A 17692-nucleotide genomic window follows, 5' to 3' on the forward strand; every position below is an offset into this window, starting at 1 on the left:
AATTTCTCTGAGGCAAGGTTAGGCTTCTATTTCTATCTTTAGGGGTAGTTAGCTCTTAGGCTGTGAAGAGGGAGAGTTAGGTATGCTCCACGGCTATTTCTAGTGTGTGTGATAGGAGTAGTGTTTGCGGTCAGCAGAGTTCCCACTTTCCCAGAGCTAGTTCTGATTTCTAGTTTACTCATCAGGTCATTCCGGGTGCTCCTAACCACCAGGTCCATAACAGGGGGCCTGAACTTTAGGTTTTAGGAGGGAGTTTAAGGTTTCAAAAAGTCGTTTTGGGTTGTTGGATAGTGAGGTAATGAGGGTGGTGAAGTAGGATTGTTTGGCCAGAGAAAGGGCAGAGTTATAGGTTTTGAGCATGAACTTATAGTGGATGAAGTCTTCTGCTAAGAGAGATTTTCTCCACTGCCGCTCTGCACACCTTGAGCAACGCTGAAGAAAGCGTGTTTGCATAGTGTGCCAGGGCAGCCGTTGTCTGTGTCGGGTCTTTCCACTTGTAGAAGGTGCTGCTTCATCCAGGGCATTCTTCAGTGTAATATTGAAGTGTGACAATGCTAAGTCTGGACAGGAGAGGGAGGAGATGGGGGCTAAAGATGTGTGAAGATTGTCCAAAAGCTGCTGGGTATTAATGGAACGTGTATTCCAATAAGTGTGGTAAGTGGGGGTGTCCTGGGTGAGGAGACAATTCTTGACAGAGAAGGAAAGAAGGTTGTGGTCCGAGAGTGGGAGAGTGGAGTTAGTAAAGTCGTGCAGCGATCCGGGACGGGAGAAAACCAGGTCCAGAGTATTCCCGTCCTCATGCGTAGGAGAATTAGTAAACTGTGAGAGGTTGAATGAAGACGTTAGAGAGAGAAGATGAGAGGCAGATTGAGAGAGGGGATCATTGATGGGGATGTTAAAGTCTCCCATGATGAGGGTGGGGATGTCACAGGATAGAAAGTGAGTTAGCCAGGTGGCAAAGTGGTCTAGAAACAGGCAGGAGGAGCCTGGAGGGCGATAAACAACCACCACCCACAAGGAGAAGGGCTTAAAGAGTCTGATGGCGTGGACTTCAAAGGAAGGAAATGTAAGTGAGGGAACTGGGGGGATGACCTGGAAAGCACATTGTGATGAAAGGAGTAAACCAACACCGCCACCCTGTCTGTTCTCAGGTCTGGTGGTATGAGAAAATTTCAGCCCACCAAACGAGAGAGCGGCAGCGGCGGTGGTGTCTGAGTGCTGAATCCAGGTTTCTGTAATAGCCAGAAGGTTAAGGGAATTAGAGAGGAAAAAATCGTGAATGTAAGTTAGTTTGTTACACACAGACCGTGCATTCCACAGTGGAAAGCAATAGGAGAAGGCATGCACTGAATGCTAATAAGATTAGCAGGGTTTCTATATGCAGCTGGAGGAGAGTAATGTATGCTGGTGGAGGGAGGTCCAGGGTTTGGGGAGATGTCACCTGCAACTAGTAGAAGGAGAAAAAACAGAAAGAGCAGGTGGTGGGATGATTTGTATGAACATTTTGAGTGCTGCATGGCGGTAGTGGCTGGTTTGGAGTGGGTAAGAAATGTCAGTAGAGCCTCAGAGTTATACATGGGAGAGGGGAGAAGGGAGGGGTGGATATAGAGAGAGTGCCCAGAATGTGTTAAAGGGCGGGCGAGTTGTGAGAAGGCAGAAGTTAAAACAAATAAGAAGCAGATTGATATGATCAATGCATAATGTAGTATGACTGACCAAGAAGCATGATTGTTTGAATAACTTATGCACCTTACCTGTCTCCTGCCCTGTCCAACTGCCATTGTCTAACTGCAAAGCACTTTAACCCCTTCCTGACATCTGACGTACTATCCCGTCGAAGTGGGGTGGGCCCGTATGACCGCCGACGGGATAGTACGTCATCACCGATCGGCCGCGCTCACGGGGGGAGCGCGGCCGATCGCGGCCGGGTGTCGGCTGCATATCGCAGCTGACATCCGGCACTATGTGCCAGGAGCGGTCATGGACCGCCCCCGGCACATTAACCCCCGGCACACCGCGATCAAACATGATCGCAGTGTACCGGCGGTATAGGGAAGCATCGCGCAGGGAGGGGGCTCCCTGCGGGCTTCCCTGAGACCCCCGGAGCAACGCGATGTGATCGCGTTGCTGCGAGGGTCTCCTACCTCCTTCCTGGCTGCAGGTCCCGGATCCAAGATGGCCGCGGCATCCGGGTCCTGCAGGGAAGGAGGTGGCTTACCGAGTGTCTGCTCAGAGCAGACACTTGGTAAGCCTGCAGCCCTGCACAGCAGATCGTCGATCTGGCAGAGTGCTGTGCACACTGCCAGATCAATGATCTGTATTGTCCCCCCCTGGGACAAAGTAAAAAAGTTTAAAAAAAAATTTTCCACATGTGTAAAAAAAAAAAAAAAAAAAAATCCTAAATAAATAATAATAAAAAAATATATATTATTCCCATAAATACATTTCTTTATCTAAATAAAAAAAACAAAACAATAAAAGTACACATATTTAGTATCGCCGCGTCCGTAACGACCCAACCTATAAAACTGCCCCACTAGTTAACCCCTTCAGTAAACACCGTAAGAAAAAAAAAAAAAAAACGAGGCAAAAAACAACGCTTTATTACCATACCGCCAAACAAAAAGTGGAATAACACGCGATCAAAAAGACTGATATAAATAACCATGGTACCGCTGCAAACGTCATCTTGTCCCGCAAAAAACAAGCCACAATACAGCATCATAAGCAAAAAAATAAAAAAGTTATAGTCCTGAGAATAAAGCGATACCAAAATAATTATTTTTTCTATAAAATAGTTTTTATTGTATAAAAGCGCCAAAACATAAAAAAAATGATATAAATGAGATATCGCTGTAATCGTACTGACCCGAAGAATAAAACTGCTTTATCAATTTTACCAAACGCGGAACGGTATAAACGCCTCTCTCAAAAGAAATTCATGAATAGCAGGTTTTTGGTCATTCTGCCTCACAAAAATCGGAATAAAAAGCGATCAAAAATGGTCACGTGTCCGAAAATGTTACCAATAAAAACGTCAACTCGTCCCGCAAAAAACAAGACCTCACATGACTCTGTGGAGCAAAATGTGGAAAAATTATAGGTCTCAAAATGTGGAGACGCAAAAACTTTTTTGCTATAAAAAGCGTCGCTGGTTTCACACTTGCGTTTTTGTCTGCAGCGTTTTTGCACAAAAAAACATGCGTTTTTTCCCTATATTTAACATTGAAAACGCATGCAGTTTTTTTGTACGCGTTTGGTCGCGTTTTCAAACGCATGCGGTTTTTTTCTGCATGCGTTCATTTTCAGAAATACAACCTGCAGTATTTTCTTGTGTTTTTAAGCACATGCGTTTGCGTTAAAAACGCATGCATTTTTATCGGAAAAAAACAGAAAACACACTGAAAAGCCACCCACCACCATCAAGGTGATAAAGGGATCCAAACCCTAACCCTAACTCTACCCCTAACCTCACCCCTAACCGTTTAATGAACATTTTCTGACAGTCATAGTGCCACGTATTTCAGTGCCACGTATTTCAGTGCCACGTAATTCAGTGCCATGTATTTCAGTGCCACGTATCACGTATTTCAGTGCCACGTGTTTCAGTGCCACGTATTTCAGTGCCACGTATCACGTATTTCAGTGCCACGTATCACGTATTTCAGTGCCACATATTTTAGTACCACGTATTTCAGTGCCACATATTTCAGTGCCACGTATTTCAGTGCCACGTATTTCAGTGCCACGTATCACATATTTCAGTGCCACGTATTTAAGTGCCACGTATTTAAGTGCCACGTATTTAAGTGCCACGTATTTCAGTGCCACGTATTTCAGTGCCACGTATTTAAGTGCCACGTATTTCAGTGCCACGTATTTCAGTGCCACGTATTTCAGTGCCACGTATCACGTATTTCAGTGCCACGTGTTTCAGTGCCACGTATTTCAGTGCCACGTATTTCAGTGCCACATATCACGTATTTCAGTGCCACGTGTTTCAGTGCTACGTGTTTCAGTGCCACGTGTTTAAGTGCCACGTATTTCAGTGCCACGTATTTCAGTGCCACGTATTTCAGTCACGTTTAGGGTTAGGGTTAGGGGTAGGGTTAGGGGTAGGGTTAGGGTTAGGGTTAGGGTTGGAGGTAAAGTTAGGGTTGGGGCTAAAGTTAGGGTTGGGGCTAAAGTTAGGTTTGGATTACATTTACGTTTGGATTAGGGTTGGGATTAGAATTATGGGTGTGTCAGGGCTAGGGGTGTGGTTAGGGTTACCGTTGGGATTAGGGTTAGGGGTGTGTTTGGGTTAGGGTTTCAGGTAGAATTGGGGGCTTTCCACTGTCCAGGCACATCAGGGGCTCTCCAAGCGCGACATGGCGTCCAATCTCAATTCCAGCCAATTCTGCGTTGAAAAAGTAAAACAGTGCTCCTTCCCTTCCGAGCTCTCCCGTGCGCCCAAAAAGGGGTTTACCCCAACATATGTGTTATCAGCGTACTTGGGACAAATTGAACAACAACTTCTGGGGTCCAAGTTCTCTTGTTATCCTTAGGAAAATAAAAATTTGGGGGGCTAAAAATCATTTTTGTGGGAAAAAAAAGATGTTTTATTTTCACGGCTCTGCGTTATAAACTGTAGTGAAACACTTGGGGGTTCAAAGTTCTCACAACACATCTAGATAAGTTCCTTGGGAGGTCTAGTTTCCAATATGGGGTCACTTGTGGGGGGTTTGTACTGTTTGGGTACATCAGGGGCTCTGCAAATGCAACGTGACGCCTGCAGACCAATCCATTTAAGGCTGCATTCCAAATGGCGCTCCTTCCCTTCCGAGCTCTGTCATGCACCCAAACAGTGGTTCCCCCCCACATATGGGGTATCAGCGTACTCAGGACAAATTGTACAACAACTTTTGGGGTCTAATTTATCCTGTTACCCTTGTGAAAATACAAAACTGGGGGCTAAAAAATCATTTTTGTGAAAAAAAAAAATAATTTTTATTTTCACGGCTTTGCGCTATAAACTTTAGTGAAACACTTGGGGGTTCAAAGTTCTCAAAACACATCTAAATAAGTTCCTTGGGAGGTCTAGTTTCCAATATGGGGTCATTTGTGGGGGGTTTGTACTGTTTGGGTACATCAGGGGCTCTGCAAATGCAACGTGACGGCTGCTGACCAATCCATTTAAGTCTGCATTCCAAATGGCGCTCCTTCCCTTCCGAGCTCTGTCATGCGCCCAAACAGTGGTTCCCCCCCACATATGGGGTATCAGCGTACTCAGGACAAATTGGAAAACAAATTTTGGGGTCCAATTTATTCTGTTACCCTTGTAAAAATACAAAGCTGGGGGCTAAAAAATCATTTTTGAGAAAAAAAAAAAAAATTATTTTCACGGCTCTGCGTTATAATCTGTAGTGAAACACTTGGGGGTTCAAAGCTCTCAAAACACATCTAGATAAGTTCCTTAGGGGGTCTACTTTCCAAAATGGTGTCACTTGTAGGGAGTTTCAATGTTTAGGCACATCAGGGGCTCTCCAAACGCAACATGGCGTCCCATCTCAATTCCAGTCAATTTTGCATTGAAAAGTCAAATGGCGCTCCTTCCTTTCCAAGCTCTGCCATGCGCCCAAACAATGGTTTACACCCACATATGGGGTATCATCGTACTCAGGACAAATTGCACAACATTTTTTGGGGTCCAATTTCTTCTCTTACCCTTGGGAAAATAAAAAATTGGGGGCAAAAAGATCATTTTTGTGAAAAAATATGATTTTTTATTTTTACAGCTCTGCATTATAAACTTCTGTGAAGCACTTGGTGGGTCAAAGTGCTCACCACACATCTAGATAAGTTCCTTAGGGGGTCTACTTTCCAAAATGGTGTCACTTGTAGGGAGTTTCAATGTTTAGGCACATCAGGGGCTCTCCAAACGCAACATGGCGTCCCATCTCAATTCCAGTCAATTTTGCATTGAAAAGTCAAATGGCGCTCCTTCCCTTCCAAGCTCTGCCATGCGCCCAAACAATGGTTTACACCCACATATGGGGTATCATCGTACTCAGGACAAATTGCACAACATTTTTTGGGGTCCAATTTCTTCTCTTACCCTTGGGAAAATAAAAAATTGGGGGCAAAAAGATCATTTTTGTGAAAAAATATGATTTTTTATTTTTACAGCTCTGCATTATAAACTTCTGTGAAGCACTTGGTGGGTCAAAGTGCTCACCACACATCTAGATAAGTTCCTTAGGGGGTCTACTTTCCAAAATGGTGTCACTTGTAGGGAGTTTCAATGTTTAGGCACATCAGGGGCTCTCCAAACGCAACATGGCGTCCCATCTCAATTCCAGTCAATTTTGCATTGAAAAGTCAAATGGCGCTCCTTCCCTTCCAAGCTCTGCCATGCGCCCAAACATAGGTTTACACCCACATATGGGGTATCATCGTACTCAGGACAAATTGCACAACATTTTTTGGGGTCCAATTTCTTCTCTTACCCTTGGGAAAATAAAAAATTGGGGGCGAAAAGATCATTTTTGTGAAAAAATATGATTTTTTATTTTTACGGCTCTGCATTATAAACTTCTGTGAAGCACTTGGTGGGTCAAAGTGCTCACCACACATCAAGATAAGTTCCTTAGGGGGTCTACTTTCCAAAATGGTGTCACTTGTAGGGGGTTTCAGTGTTTAGGCACATCAGGGGCTCTCCAAACGCAACATGGCGTCCCATCTCAATTCCAGTCAATTTTGCATTGAAAAGTCAAATGGCGCTCCTTTCCTTCCGAGCTCTGCCATACGCCCAAACAGTGGTTTACCCCCACATATGGGGTATCAGCGTACTCAGGACAAATTGTACAACAACTTTGGGGGTCCATTTTCTCCTGTTACCCTTGGTAAAATGAAACAAATTGGAGCTGAATTAAATTTTGTGTGAAAAAAAGTTAAATGTTCATTTTTATTTAAACATTCCAAAAATTCCTGTGAAACACCTGAAGGGTTAATAAACTTCTTGAATGTGGTTTTGAGCACCTTGAGGGGTGCAGTTTTTAGAATGGTGTCACACTTGGTATTTTCTATCATATAGACCCCTCAAAATGACTTCAAATGAGATGTGGTCCCTAAAAAAAAATGGTGTTGTAAAAATGAGAAATTGCTGGTCAACTTTTAACCCTTATAACTCAGTCACAAAAAAAAATTTTGGTTCCAAAATTGTACTGATGTAAAGTAGACATGTGGGAAATGTTACTTATTAAGTATTTTGCGTGACATATGTCTGTGATTTAAGGGCATAAAAATTCAAAGTTGGAAAATTGCAAAATTTTCAAAATTTTCGCCAAATTTCCATTTTTTTCACAAATAAACGCAAGTTATATCGAATAAATTTTACCACTAACATGAAGTACAATATGTCACGAGAAAACAATGTCAGAATCGCCAAGATCCGTCAAAGCGTTCCAGAGTTATAGCCTCATAAAGGGACAGTGGTCAGAATTGAAAAAATTGGCCCGGTCATTAACGTGCAAACCACCCTTGGGGGTGAAGGGGTTAAACTGTTGCACACGCGAACCCGCACGCGTCCTATCCCAGCCAGACTAAATATATATGAAATGAAATGACTGCTAGTTTCAGGAACCAAATGGCCACAATCAGCAATTAACCAATTAGCATAAGGCCCTAGCAGGCATTACTATGCAGGGTAACCAACCAATTCTGAACAAGGCCATAAAACAGTGGGAAAGAGGAGTTTGACCACTGCAGGTTCTTAGCTGATGTCTAATTTTCTTCTTTCCTTTGTACTGTACAGTATATATCAAACTTCTTACTTATATGTAGGATATAAAAACTTCTGGAAAGATACCTGTATCACCCTATTCACTAAGCTGTGCTTTACTGTGCTCTTTCTGAATCATTTTGCTGCTGAGCCCCTGACCTGTTGCAGCTTTTGTCACAATCATCAAGATTCAGACATTGCGGGAGATTGAAATGTTTTATTTGTGACATAGAGCAATCATTTCTTTCATATGGCTTATGTTTATTTGTGAAAAAAATAACATTTCCCACATGTATACTTTACATCAGTACAATTTTTGAAACATAAATTTCATTTGTTAGAAAGTTATAATGGTTAAAAGTTGACCAGCGATCTTGCATTTTTACAACATTTTCCAAACCAGTCTTTTAGGGACCAATTCACATTTGAAGTAACTTTGAGTTGCCTATATGACAGAAAATACCCAAAAGTGACACATTTTAACAAATTACACCCCTCAAGGTGTTCAAAACCGCATTCAAGAAGTTTATTAACCCTTTAGATTCTTCACTGGAACTAATGGAATATGAAAGCAGAAAATAAACATTTAACTTTTTTTTACAAAAATTTTCCTTTGCACTGTTTGTTTTTTACTTTCACAAGGATAACAGGAGAAACTAGACCATATAGTTTGTTGTGAAATTTCTCCTGAGCACACCAATACCCCATATGTAGGGGAAAACCACTGTTTGGGCAGACGGCAGGGCTCGGAAGGGAAGGAGTGCCATTTTACATTCTGACTGTAAAATTTGCTGGCATAATTAGTGGACACCATGTCGTGTTTAGAGAGTTCCTGATGTGCCTAAACAGAGGAAACCCCCCCAAGTGACACCATTTTGGAAACTAGACCCCTCAGGGAACTTATCTAGATGTGCGATGAGCACCTTGAAACCCTAAATGCTTGACAGAAGTTTACAACGTTGAGCAGTAAAAATAAAAAAACATTTCCACAAAAATAATTTTTAGTCCCAAATCTTGCATTTTCATAAGGATAACAGGAGAAATTGTACATGTAATCTGTTGTTCAATTTCTCCTGAGTCTACCGATACCCAATTTATGGAGGAAAACTACTGTTTGGGCACATGGCAGGGCTTGGAAGGAAAAGAGCGCCATTTAACTTTTTAAATGATAAATTTGCTGGAAAAATTTGAAGATGCCATGTCGAGTTTGGAGAGACTCTGATATGCTAAACAGTGGAAATTGCCCACAAGTGACACCATTTTGGCATCTAGACCCCTCAGGGAACTTATCTAGATGTGTGGTGAGCACCTTGAAACCCCAGGTGCTTCACAGAAGTTTGTAACGTTGGGCCATGAAAATAAAAAAAATCTAATTTTTTCCACAAAAAATGTTTTCTATCCCCAAATTTTGCATTTTCATAAGGGTAAAATGAGAAAATGGACCCCAAAATTTGTTGTGCAATTTCTCCTCAGTATATCTGTACACGATATATGATCAAAAACTACTTTTGAGGCACAATGCAAAGCTTAGAAGATAAGGTGCGCTTTATTACAGTGCAGATTTTGTTGCACTGGTTTGAGTGTGCTGTCACATTGGCAGCGCCCCTGAGGTACCAGAACAGCAGACTCCCTCATAAGTGACCACATTTTACAAACTACATCTCTCAATAAATTGAACTAGGGTGCAGTGATCATATTTACTCCACAGGTGTGTCACAGAATGTAATACCATTGGGCACACAGATTGTGTGTCAGATCAGATTTTATATTTTCATACTGTGAAATGGGTAAAAATTGCACCAATATTTGTCCCACAACTTCTGCTGAATATAGAAAAACCCCACATTTGGCTGCACAGTACTGATTAGCCTACAGAGAGACTCGGGGGGATGAAGTGCAATTTGCCTCTTGGAGAGCATATTTTCCAAGAATAGTTTGCGGACTTCATATACAGAGCCCCTCAGTACTAGAAAAGCAGAATCCCCCCTCAAGTGACCTAATTGTGGATATTATACCCCTTCGGGAATTTATCTCTACGTGCCATGGGTATTTTCCAGAAACAAGTAGTAGTGGATGTTGCTGAGTAAAAATTGTGAACTGCCATTGTAGTGACCATTACATTGTGCCCAGCTCATGCTTCTGGAGAAATGCACCTGTAAATTGATCGGGCTCTTTTCACTACAGAAATGCCAAATATGTGGGCATTAAATGTGGTTTAGACACACTGGGGCTTGGAAGTGAGGGGGGCATTTGGATTTGGAAGCGCAGAATTTGCTGAAGTTCTTTAGGGGGGAGAGGGGCCATTTCACTTTTGCAGAGACTTTTTACTACCATTAATGTGGAAGCCCCCTATATTTATATTGACAGAAGGCGGACCTGAGTGGGGACTTTTTTGGGGGATTGAGTTGATACTTTTACTGTGAACATTTTACATTTTTGGATTACACTTAACCTGCGCTCTTCACTGAGCACTAACTTTGCGGTTTCCATCTAAGAGTATGTTCCCACTGTCAGTAAATACTGCGGCTTGGATGCTGCATACATCCGCACAGTGGCCAGATTTTACAGCATAGTGGAGGGGATTTCATGAAATCCCATCTCCACTATGTGTGCTGTGATGCCTTCAGCATCCCTGCGTAAATGGACATGCGGCACGTCTTTTCAGACTGCAGCATGTCTATTTATCTTGCTGAGACACTGTCATGGGGAGACCAGGTAAGCTAAGGCTGGTTATCCGGGGCCCTGCGATATCCCTCAGACTAGGGAAAACCCTGTCTGTCCCTCTCCCACAAATTTACACTAATGGTGTGCTTGTCTGGGCCACCAGGCCTGGCCCTGACTCCTGTTTCAGCCCTATGCTGAAACCACCACCCGCCACCCAGTGAATACACCTCACACGAACCCCCACAGAAAGCACAGACAGGGAAAACTAAAAAACGCACCACGCTGCAGACTCACAGGAAAACACAATAATGTGCCCAGGGCAAAACAAATACAAATATAGGAAGGAGAAATATAACAAAGGATAATACACCACCAGATACGATAATACTTCTGCAAGACCACCACTCCAGACCGGAATCACTAGGCATGAGGCACAAGCTATAATCGGCGACGCCCAAAGTCCAGCAATACTATTTAAAGGCCGTGGGCGTGACCCAGCCTCCAACCCGAGTACCAGCTAGATTAACCCTGGGCAATCTGGATAAAAATCTAGCCGGCGCCACTGAGCGTATAGTGGACAAATGTGGAATTACCGCTCTCTGTCGGATGCCCTAGTGTGAATAACGTCCGACATGACAGTACCCTGCCTTCTACGAGGGACCCCAGGGCCCTCACGACTTATAGGACCCGGCTTGTCTGGATGGCGGCGGTGAAACATACTGACCAGCCGGTCCGCATGTATGTCCGAGGCTAGTACCCAAGACCTCTCCTCCGGCCCATAACCCCACCAGTGTGCCAGGTACTTTAAAGTGTGGCGCACTACTCGAGAGTCAACCACCTTGGAGACTTCAAATTCCAAATTGCCATCCACCAAGACCGGAGGTGGCATAGGTGTCATGTCCATGGAACCCACCACCTTTTTTAATAAAGATCTGTGGAACACGTTGTGTATCTTATATAAGGTAGGGAGCTCCAATCGGTAGGCTACCGGGTTAATGATTGCGGCGACCCTAAATGGACCAATAAACCTTGGACCTAATTTCAGGGATGGTATTTTGAGTCTTATGTTTTTTGTGAACAACCACACCCAGTCACCCACACTCAGGTCCGGACCTGGCACACGTCTACTGTCAGCCACACGTTTGTACCTAGCACCCACGCTCAACAAGCGCTGTTTCACTCTCCTCCAGACAGATGACAGTTGTGCTGCTAGCTGGTCCTCCTCTGGGACGCCAGCAGAGCCCCCCTGACGCAGAGTACAAAATTGAGGATGGTGCCCGTAAACACAAAAGAACAGGGACTCCCCAGACGATTCCTGATGGTGATTATTTATGGCAAACTCCGCCAAAGGAAGGAACGTCGACCACTCCTCCTGATTGTCAGAAACAAAGCAGCGTAAATACTGCTCCAAATTCTGGTTCATAAGCTCAGTCTGACCATTTGACTGAGGATGAAACGCCGAAGAATGCAACAACTTGATCCCCAGCGGTGAGCAAAATGCTTTCAAAAATTTTGCCACAAACTGAGTACCCCTATCAGACATGATGTCAGACGGGACCCCGTGAAGTCTGACCACCTCCTGAACAAAAACCTGAGCCAGAGTCTTCGCGTTAGGCAACGACGGTAAGGACACAAAGTGCGACATCTTTGAGAACTGATCAACAACCACCAAGATGACCGTGTTCCCAGCTGAGGAGGGCAGGTCTGTAATAAAATCCATGGAAATCTCCATCCATGGCCTACTGGGTACCCCAAGAGGATGTAGTGTGCCAGCAGGACGAGAGCAGGGCGTCTTAGCCCTAGCGCACGTGGTGCATGCTGACACGTACGAGACCACATCCTGTCGGATTTGGGGCCACCAAAACCGACGTGACACCAACTCCAAGGTACCCCTAACCCCTGTGTGGCCAGCCAGGACAGCATCATGATGCTCACCCAACACCTTTAAGCGAAGATGGAGTGGTACAAACGATTTGTTAATGGGAAGCTCTGGTGGTACCTCCTCCTGATCCTCGGCAATCTCAGCCTCAACCCCGGTCGTGAGAGCCGAGACCACTACCCTTTTGGAGGATGGGTACTGGATCTTCCCGAGGTTCTCCCCCCGGAAAACACCTGGACAAAGCATCCGCCTTAGTGTTCTTAGACCCCGGTTGGTAATTAACAAAAAAGTTGAATCGCGTGAAAAACAATGCCCAGCGAGCCTGCCTGGGGGACAGATGCTTGGCTGTCTCTAAATAAAGCAGATTTTTATGATCAGTGATAACTGTAACCTGGTGGACCGACCCCTCCAAGAAGTGTTGCCATTCCTCAAATGCCAACTTGATAGCCAACAACTCCCTGTTGCCGATATCGTAGTTACGTTTGGCGGGCGACAGCTTCTTGGAAAAGTAAGCGCATGGACGCAACTCACCCAAGGATGAGCCTTGTGACAGCACAGCCCCCACTCCAACCTCAGACGCATCGACTTCCACAGTAAATGGTTTCGATACATCCAGTTGCACCAGAATGGGGGCCGGAGCAAAACTGTTCTTCAGGAAATCGAATGCGCGCACAGCAGCCTCAGACCAGGCGGAGAAATTGGTACCATTTTTCGTCATGTCAGTGAGCGGTTTAGCAATAATAGAAAATTTTTTAATAAACTTTCTATAATAATTAGAAAACCCAAGGAACCCCTGAAGCGCTTTTAGGTTATCAGGCCGTTCCCAATGCAGCACTGCTTGTACCTTAGCGGCGTCCATTTTAAAACCTGAAGCAGACACAATATAACCCAAGAAAGGCAACTCCTGAACCGAAAATACACATTTCTCAAGTTTTGCATAGAGCTTATTCTCTCTGAGTAACTGTAACACCTGCCTAACATGCTCTAAATGAGTATCATGGACGCATGAATAAATGAGAATGTCATCTAGGTGCACAATAACGAACTTCCCCAGGACATGCGAGAACACATCATCTATGAAATGTTTTAATACAGCAGGCGCATTTGTCAACCCAAATGGCATCACCAAATTTTCAGATGCGATAATACTTCTCCAAGACCACCACTCCAGACCGGAATCACTAGGCACGAGGCACAAGCTATAATCGGCGACACCCAAAGTCCAGCAATACTATTTAAAGGCCGTGGGCGTGACCCAGCCTCCAACCCGAGTACCAGCTAGATTAACCCTGGGCAACCTGGATAAAAATCTAGCTGGTACCACTAAGCGTATAGTGGACAAATGTGGAATTACCACTGTCTGTTGGATGCCCTAGTGTGAATAGCGTCTGACATGACAGACACTCCGTCTCCACAAGATAAATATCACCTTTCAATGTATAGGATGCGGTGATTCCGCGCGGTTCAATGGACACATGCGGAATCACCGGCGTTCAAAAGCCGGCAGCGCTTTGGATGGAGCAAACATGTGCTGCTTTCAAAGCGCTGCCGTTTCCTCAATGTGGAACATACCCTGATGTGACAGATGAAATCCCCAAGGAATCCATTAATTATAATGAGGCAGGAGAGTTACTCTGGACTCTGTCTGGCCCATGTTGAGCATTGTCCTTCTTTTCAGAATTGCACAAAACTGTGGTCGACTGCGCTTTTATGCTCATTAAAAAAGACGGACACCGCCGGATCACAGGTCCTATGGTATCCACAGTTACTCCATCTACCTTATTATAGGAAATCTTCCACCAGGGGTTCAGTTTGAATCACATATTTCAAAGATTTACATGGAACCCACGATGTAAGTAAACATAGAGTGCAAGAGAAATGTGAGCTGAGCCTTTCTGCGATCTTTGGAGGTTAGGGTTAGAATTGTTTTTTTTTTAAATTTTATATGCCGTTCCTTGTGAGGTATAAGTGATTAGGCAACTTTATTCTTTAGATTGATGTGATTACAGCAATACCAGATTTCAATCGTATGTTTATACAGTGGGGCAAAAAAGTATTTAGTCATTCAGCAATAGTGCAAGTTCCACCACTTAAAAAGATGAGAGGCGTCTGTAATTTACATCATAGGTAGACCTCAACTATGGGAGACAAACTGAGACAAAAAAATCCAGAAAATCACATTGTCTGTTTTTTTATCATTTTATTTGCATATTATGGTGGAAAATAAGTATTTGGTCAGAAACAAAATTTCATCTCAATACTTTGTAATATATCATTTGTTGGCAATGACAGAGGTCAAACGTTTTCTGTAAGTCTTCACAAGGTTGCCACACACTGTTGTTGGTATGTTGGCCCATTCCTCCATGCAGATCTCCTCTAGAGCAGTGATGTTTTTGGCTTTTCGCTTGGCAACACAGACTTTCAACTCCCTCCAAAGGTTTTCTATAGGGTTGAGATCTGGAGACTGGCTAGGCCACTCCAGGACCTTGAAATGCTTCTTACGAAGCCACTCCTTCGTTGCCCTGGCGGTGTGCTTTGGATCATTGTCATGTTGAAACACCCAGCCACGTTTCATCTTCAATGCCCTTGCTGATGGAAGGAGGTTTGCACTCAAAATCTCACGATACATGGCCCCATTCATTCTTTCATGTACCCGGATCAGTCGTCCTGGCCCCTTTGCAGAGAAACAGCCCCAAAGCATGATGTTTCCACCACCATGCTTTACAGTAGGTATGGTGTTTGATGGATGCAACTCAGTATTCTTTTTCCTCCAAACACGACAAGTTGTGTTTCTACTAAACAGTTCCAGTTTGGTTTCATCAGACCATAGGACATTCTCCCAAAACTCCTCTGGATCATCCAAATGCTCTCTAGCAAACTTCAGATGGGCCCGGACATGTACTGGCTTAAGCAGTGGGACACGTCTGGCACTGCAGGATCTGAGTCCATGGTGGCGTAGTGTGTTACTTATGGTAGGCCTTGTTACATTGGTCCCAGCTCTCTGCAGTTCATTAACTAGGTCCCTCCGCGTGGTTCTGGGATTTTTGCTCACTGTTCTTGTGATCATTCTGACCCCACAGGGTGGGATTTTGCGTGGAGCCCCAGATCGAGGGAGATTATCAGTGGTCTTGAATGTCTTCCATTTTCTAATTATTGCTCCCACTGTTGATTTCTTCACTCCAAGCTGGTTGGCTATTGCAGATTCAGTCTTCCCAGCCTGGTGCAGGGCTACAATTTTGTTTCTGGTGTCCTTTGACAGCTCTTTGGTCTTCACCATAGTGGAGTTTGGAGTCAGACTGTTTGAGGGTGTGCACAGGTGTCTTTTTATACTGATAACAAGTTTAAACAGGTGCCATTACTACAGGTAATGAGTGGAGGAAAGAGGAGACTCTTAAAGAAGAATTTACAGGTCTGTGAGAGCCAGAAATCTTGATTGTTTGTTTCTGACCAAATACTTATTTTCCACCATAATATGCAAATAAAATGATAAAAAAACAGACAATGTGATTTTCTGGATTTTTATTTCTCAGTTTGTCTACCATAGTTGAGGTCTACCTATGATGTAAATTACAGACGCCTCTCATCTTTTTAAGTGGTGGAACTTGCATTATTGCTGAATGACTAAATACTTTTTTGCCCCACTGTATTAGGCAGCTGTCAAGCAGTAAAAGACGCTTTTTGCATTGCCATATTTAGCCCCTTAGTGACCGGGCCAAATTATTAAAATCTGACCAGTGTCACTTTATGTAGCAATAACTCTGGAATACTTCAACAAATCCCAGTGATATTGAGATTGTTTTTTCATGGCATATTATACTTTATGATAACTGTGGTGAATTATGTTCTCGGACTCCCTCCTGTGGTCATGAATGGTACTTTGGTTAGTTCTGCTCTTGGACTCCCTCTGGTGGCTTTGAGCGGAACTGCTGGTCACTGAGGTTGGCTTTGTCAGCTGCTCTCGTTTATTGCTATGTTGGCTTCCCTATTTAACGCCACTCAGATCGTTACTTGATGCCAGCTGTCAATGTTTCAGTATTGGTTCAGATCTCTCTTGGACTTCTCTGAGGACCTGTCTACTCCAGCAGAAGCTAAGTCTTTGCTAGTTCATTTGTTGTTACTGCTTCCTGAATATATTTCTTAGTACTGCTAATTTCTAGTCCAGCTTGCTATCATGATATTCCCTTGCTAGCTGGGAGCTCTGGGGTGCAGAGTGGCACCTCCACACCGTGAGTCGGTGTGGGGAGTCTTTTTGCTTACTCTGCGTGGTTTTTTGTAGTCTTTTGTGCTGACCGCATAGTTCCCTTTTCTATCCTCTGACTATTTTAGTGAAGTCTGGCCTCCTTTTGCTAAACCTGTTTCATTCCTGTGTTTGTGACTTTCCTCTTAACTCACAGTCAATATATGTGGGGGGCTGCTTTTACCTTTGGGGAATTTCTCTGAGGCAAGGTTAGGCTTCTATTTCTATCTTTAGGGGTAGTTAGCTCTTAGGCTGTGAAGAGGCGTCTAGGGAGAGTTAGGTACGCTCCACGGCTATTTCTAGTGTGTGCGATTAGGAGTAGGGTTTGCGGTCAGCAGAGTTCCCACTTTCCCAGAGCTTGTTCTTCCGATTACTAGTTTACTCATCAGGTCTTTCCGGGTGCTCCTAACCACCAGGTCCATAACAGATAACGGTGAATTTTGGTTCATATGTTTTGTGTTTATTTATAAAAAATATCAGAAATTTGACAAAAATTTTAAAAATAGCAATTTTCAAACTTTGAATGATTATCCCTTAAATTCAGATAGTCATACCACACAAAAACATTAATAAATAAAATTTTCCTCATGTCTGCTTTAAATCAGCATCATTTGTAAAATGCTAGTTTATTGTGTTAGCATTTTAGGAGGTTTAAAAATGTAGCAGCAATTTCTCGTTTTTTCATGAAAATGTACAATATTTATTTTTTTAGGGACCTATCCAGGTTTGAAGTGACTTTAGGGGTCTTATATATTGGAAACCCCCCAAAAGTGATACAATTTTAAAGACAACACCCCCTGACATACTGAAAACGGCAGTCAGGAAGTTTCTTAACCCTTCAGGTGCTTTTCAGGAATTAATACACAGTGGCATGATAGGAATGAAAAAGTACATTTTTACCACCTAAATGTCACTAACTTTTGAACAGGCCACTGTAGAGGGCAGACTCTAAGGCCACTAATTGGGCGTGAACTGCTATGGCCAACATCAGGACAACACAATCATGATCTCAGGGTGCCAATGGAGATAAAGAGGGAGCCCCCACACTCTTTTAACCTTTTAAATGATATTGTAATTATTGACAGCAGCATATTAGGGGGTTAAACAGATATGGATGGTACCAACACTGATCGTGGTTGATCCAGCAAGT

This window comes from Ranitomeya variabilis, chromosome 5, assembly GCF_051348905.1.
Source record: "Ranitomeya variabilis isolate aRanVar5 chromosome 5, aRanVar5.hap1, whole genome shotgun sequence".
NCBI classification, from domain to species: Eukaryota; Metazoa; Chordata; class Amphibia; order Anura; family Dendrobatidae; genus Ranitomeya; species Ranitomeya variabilis.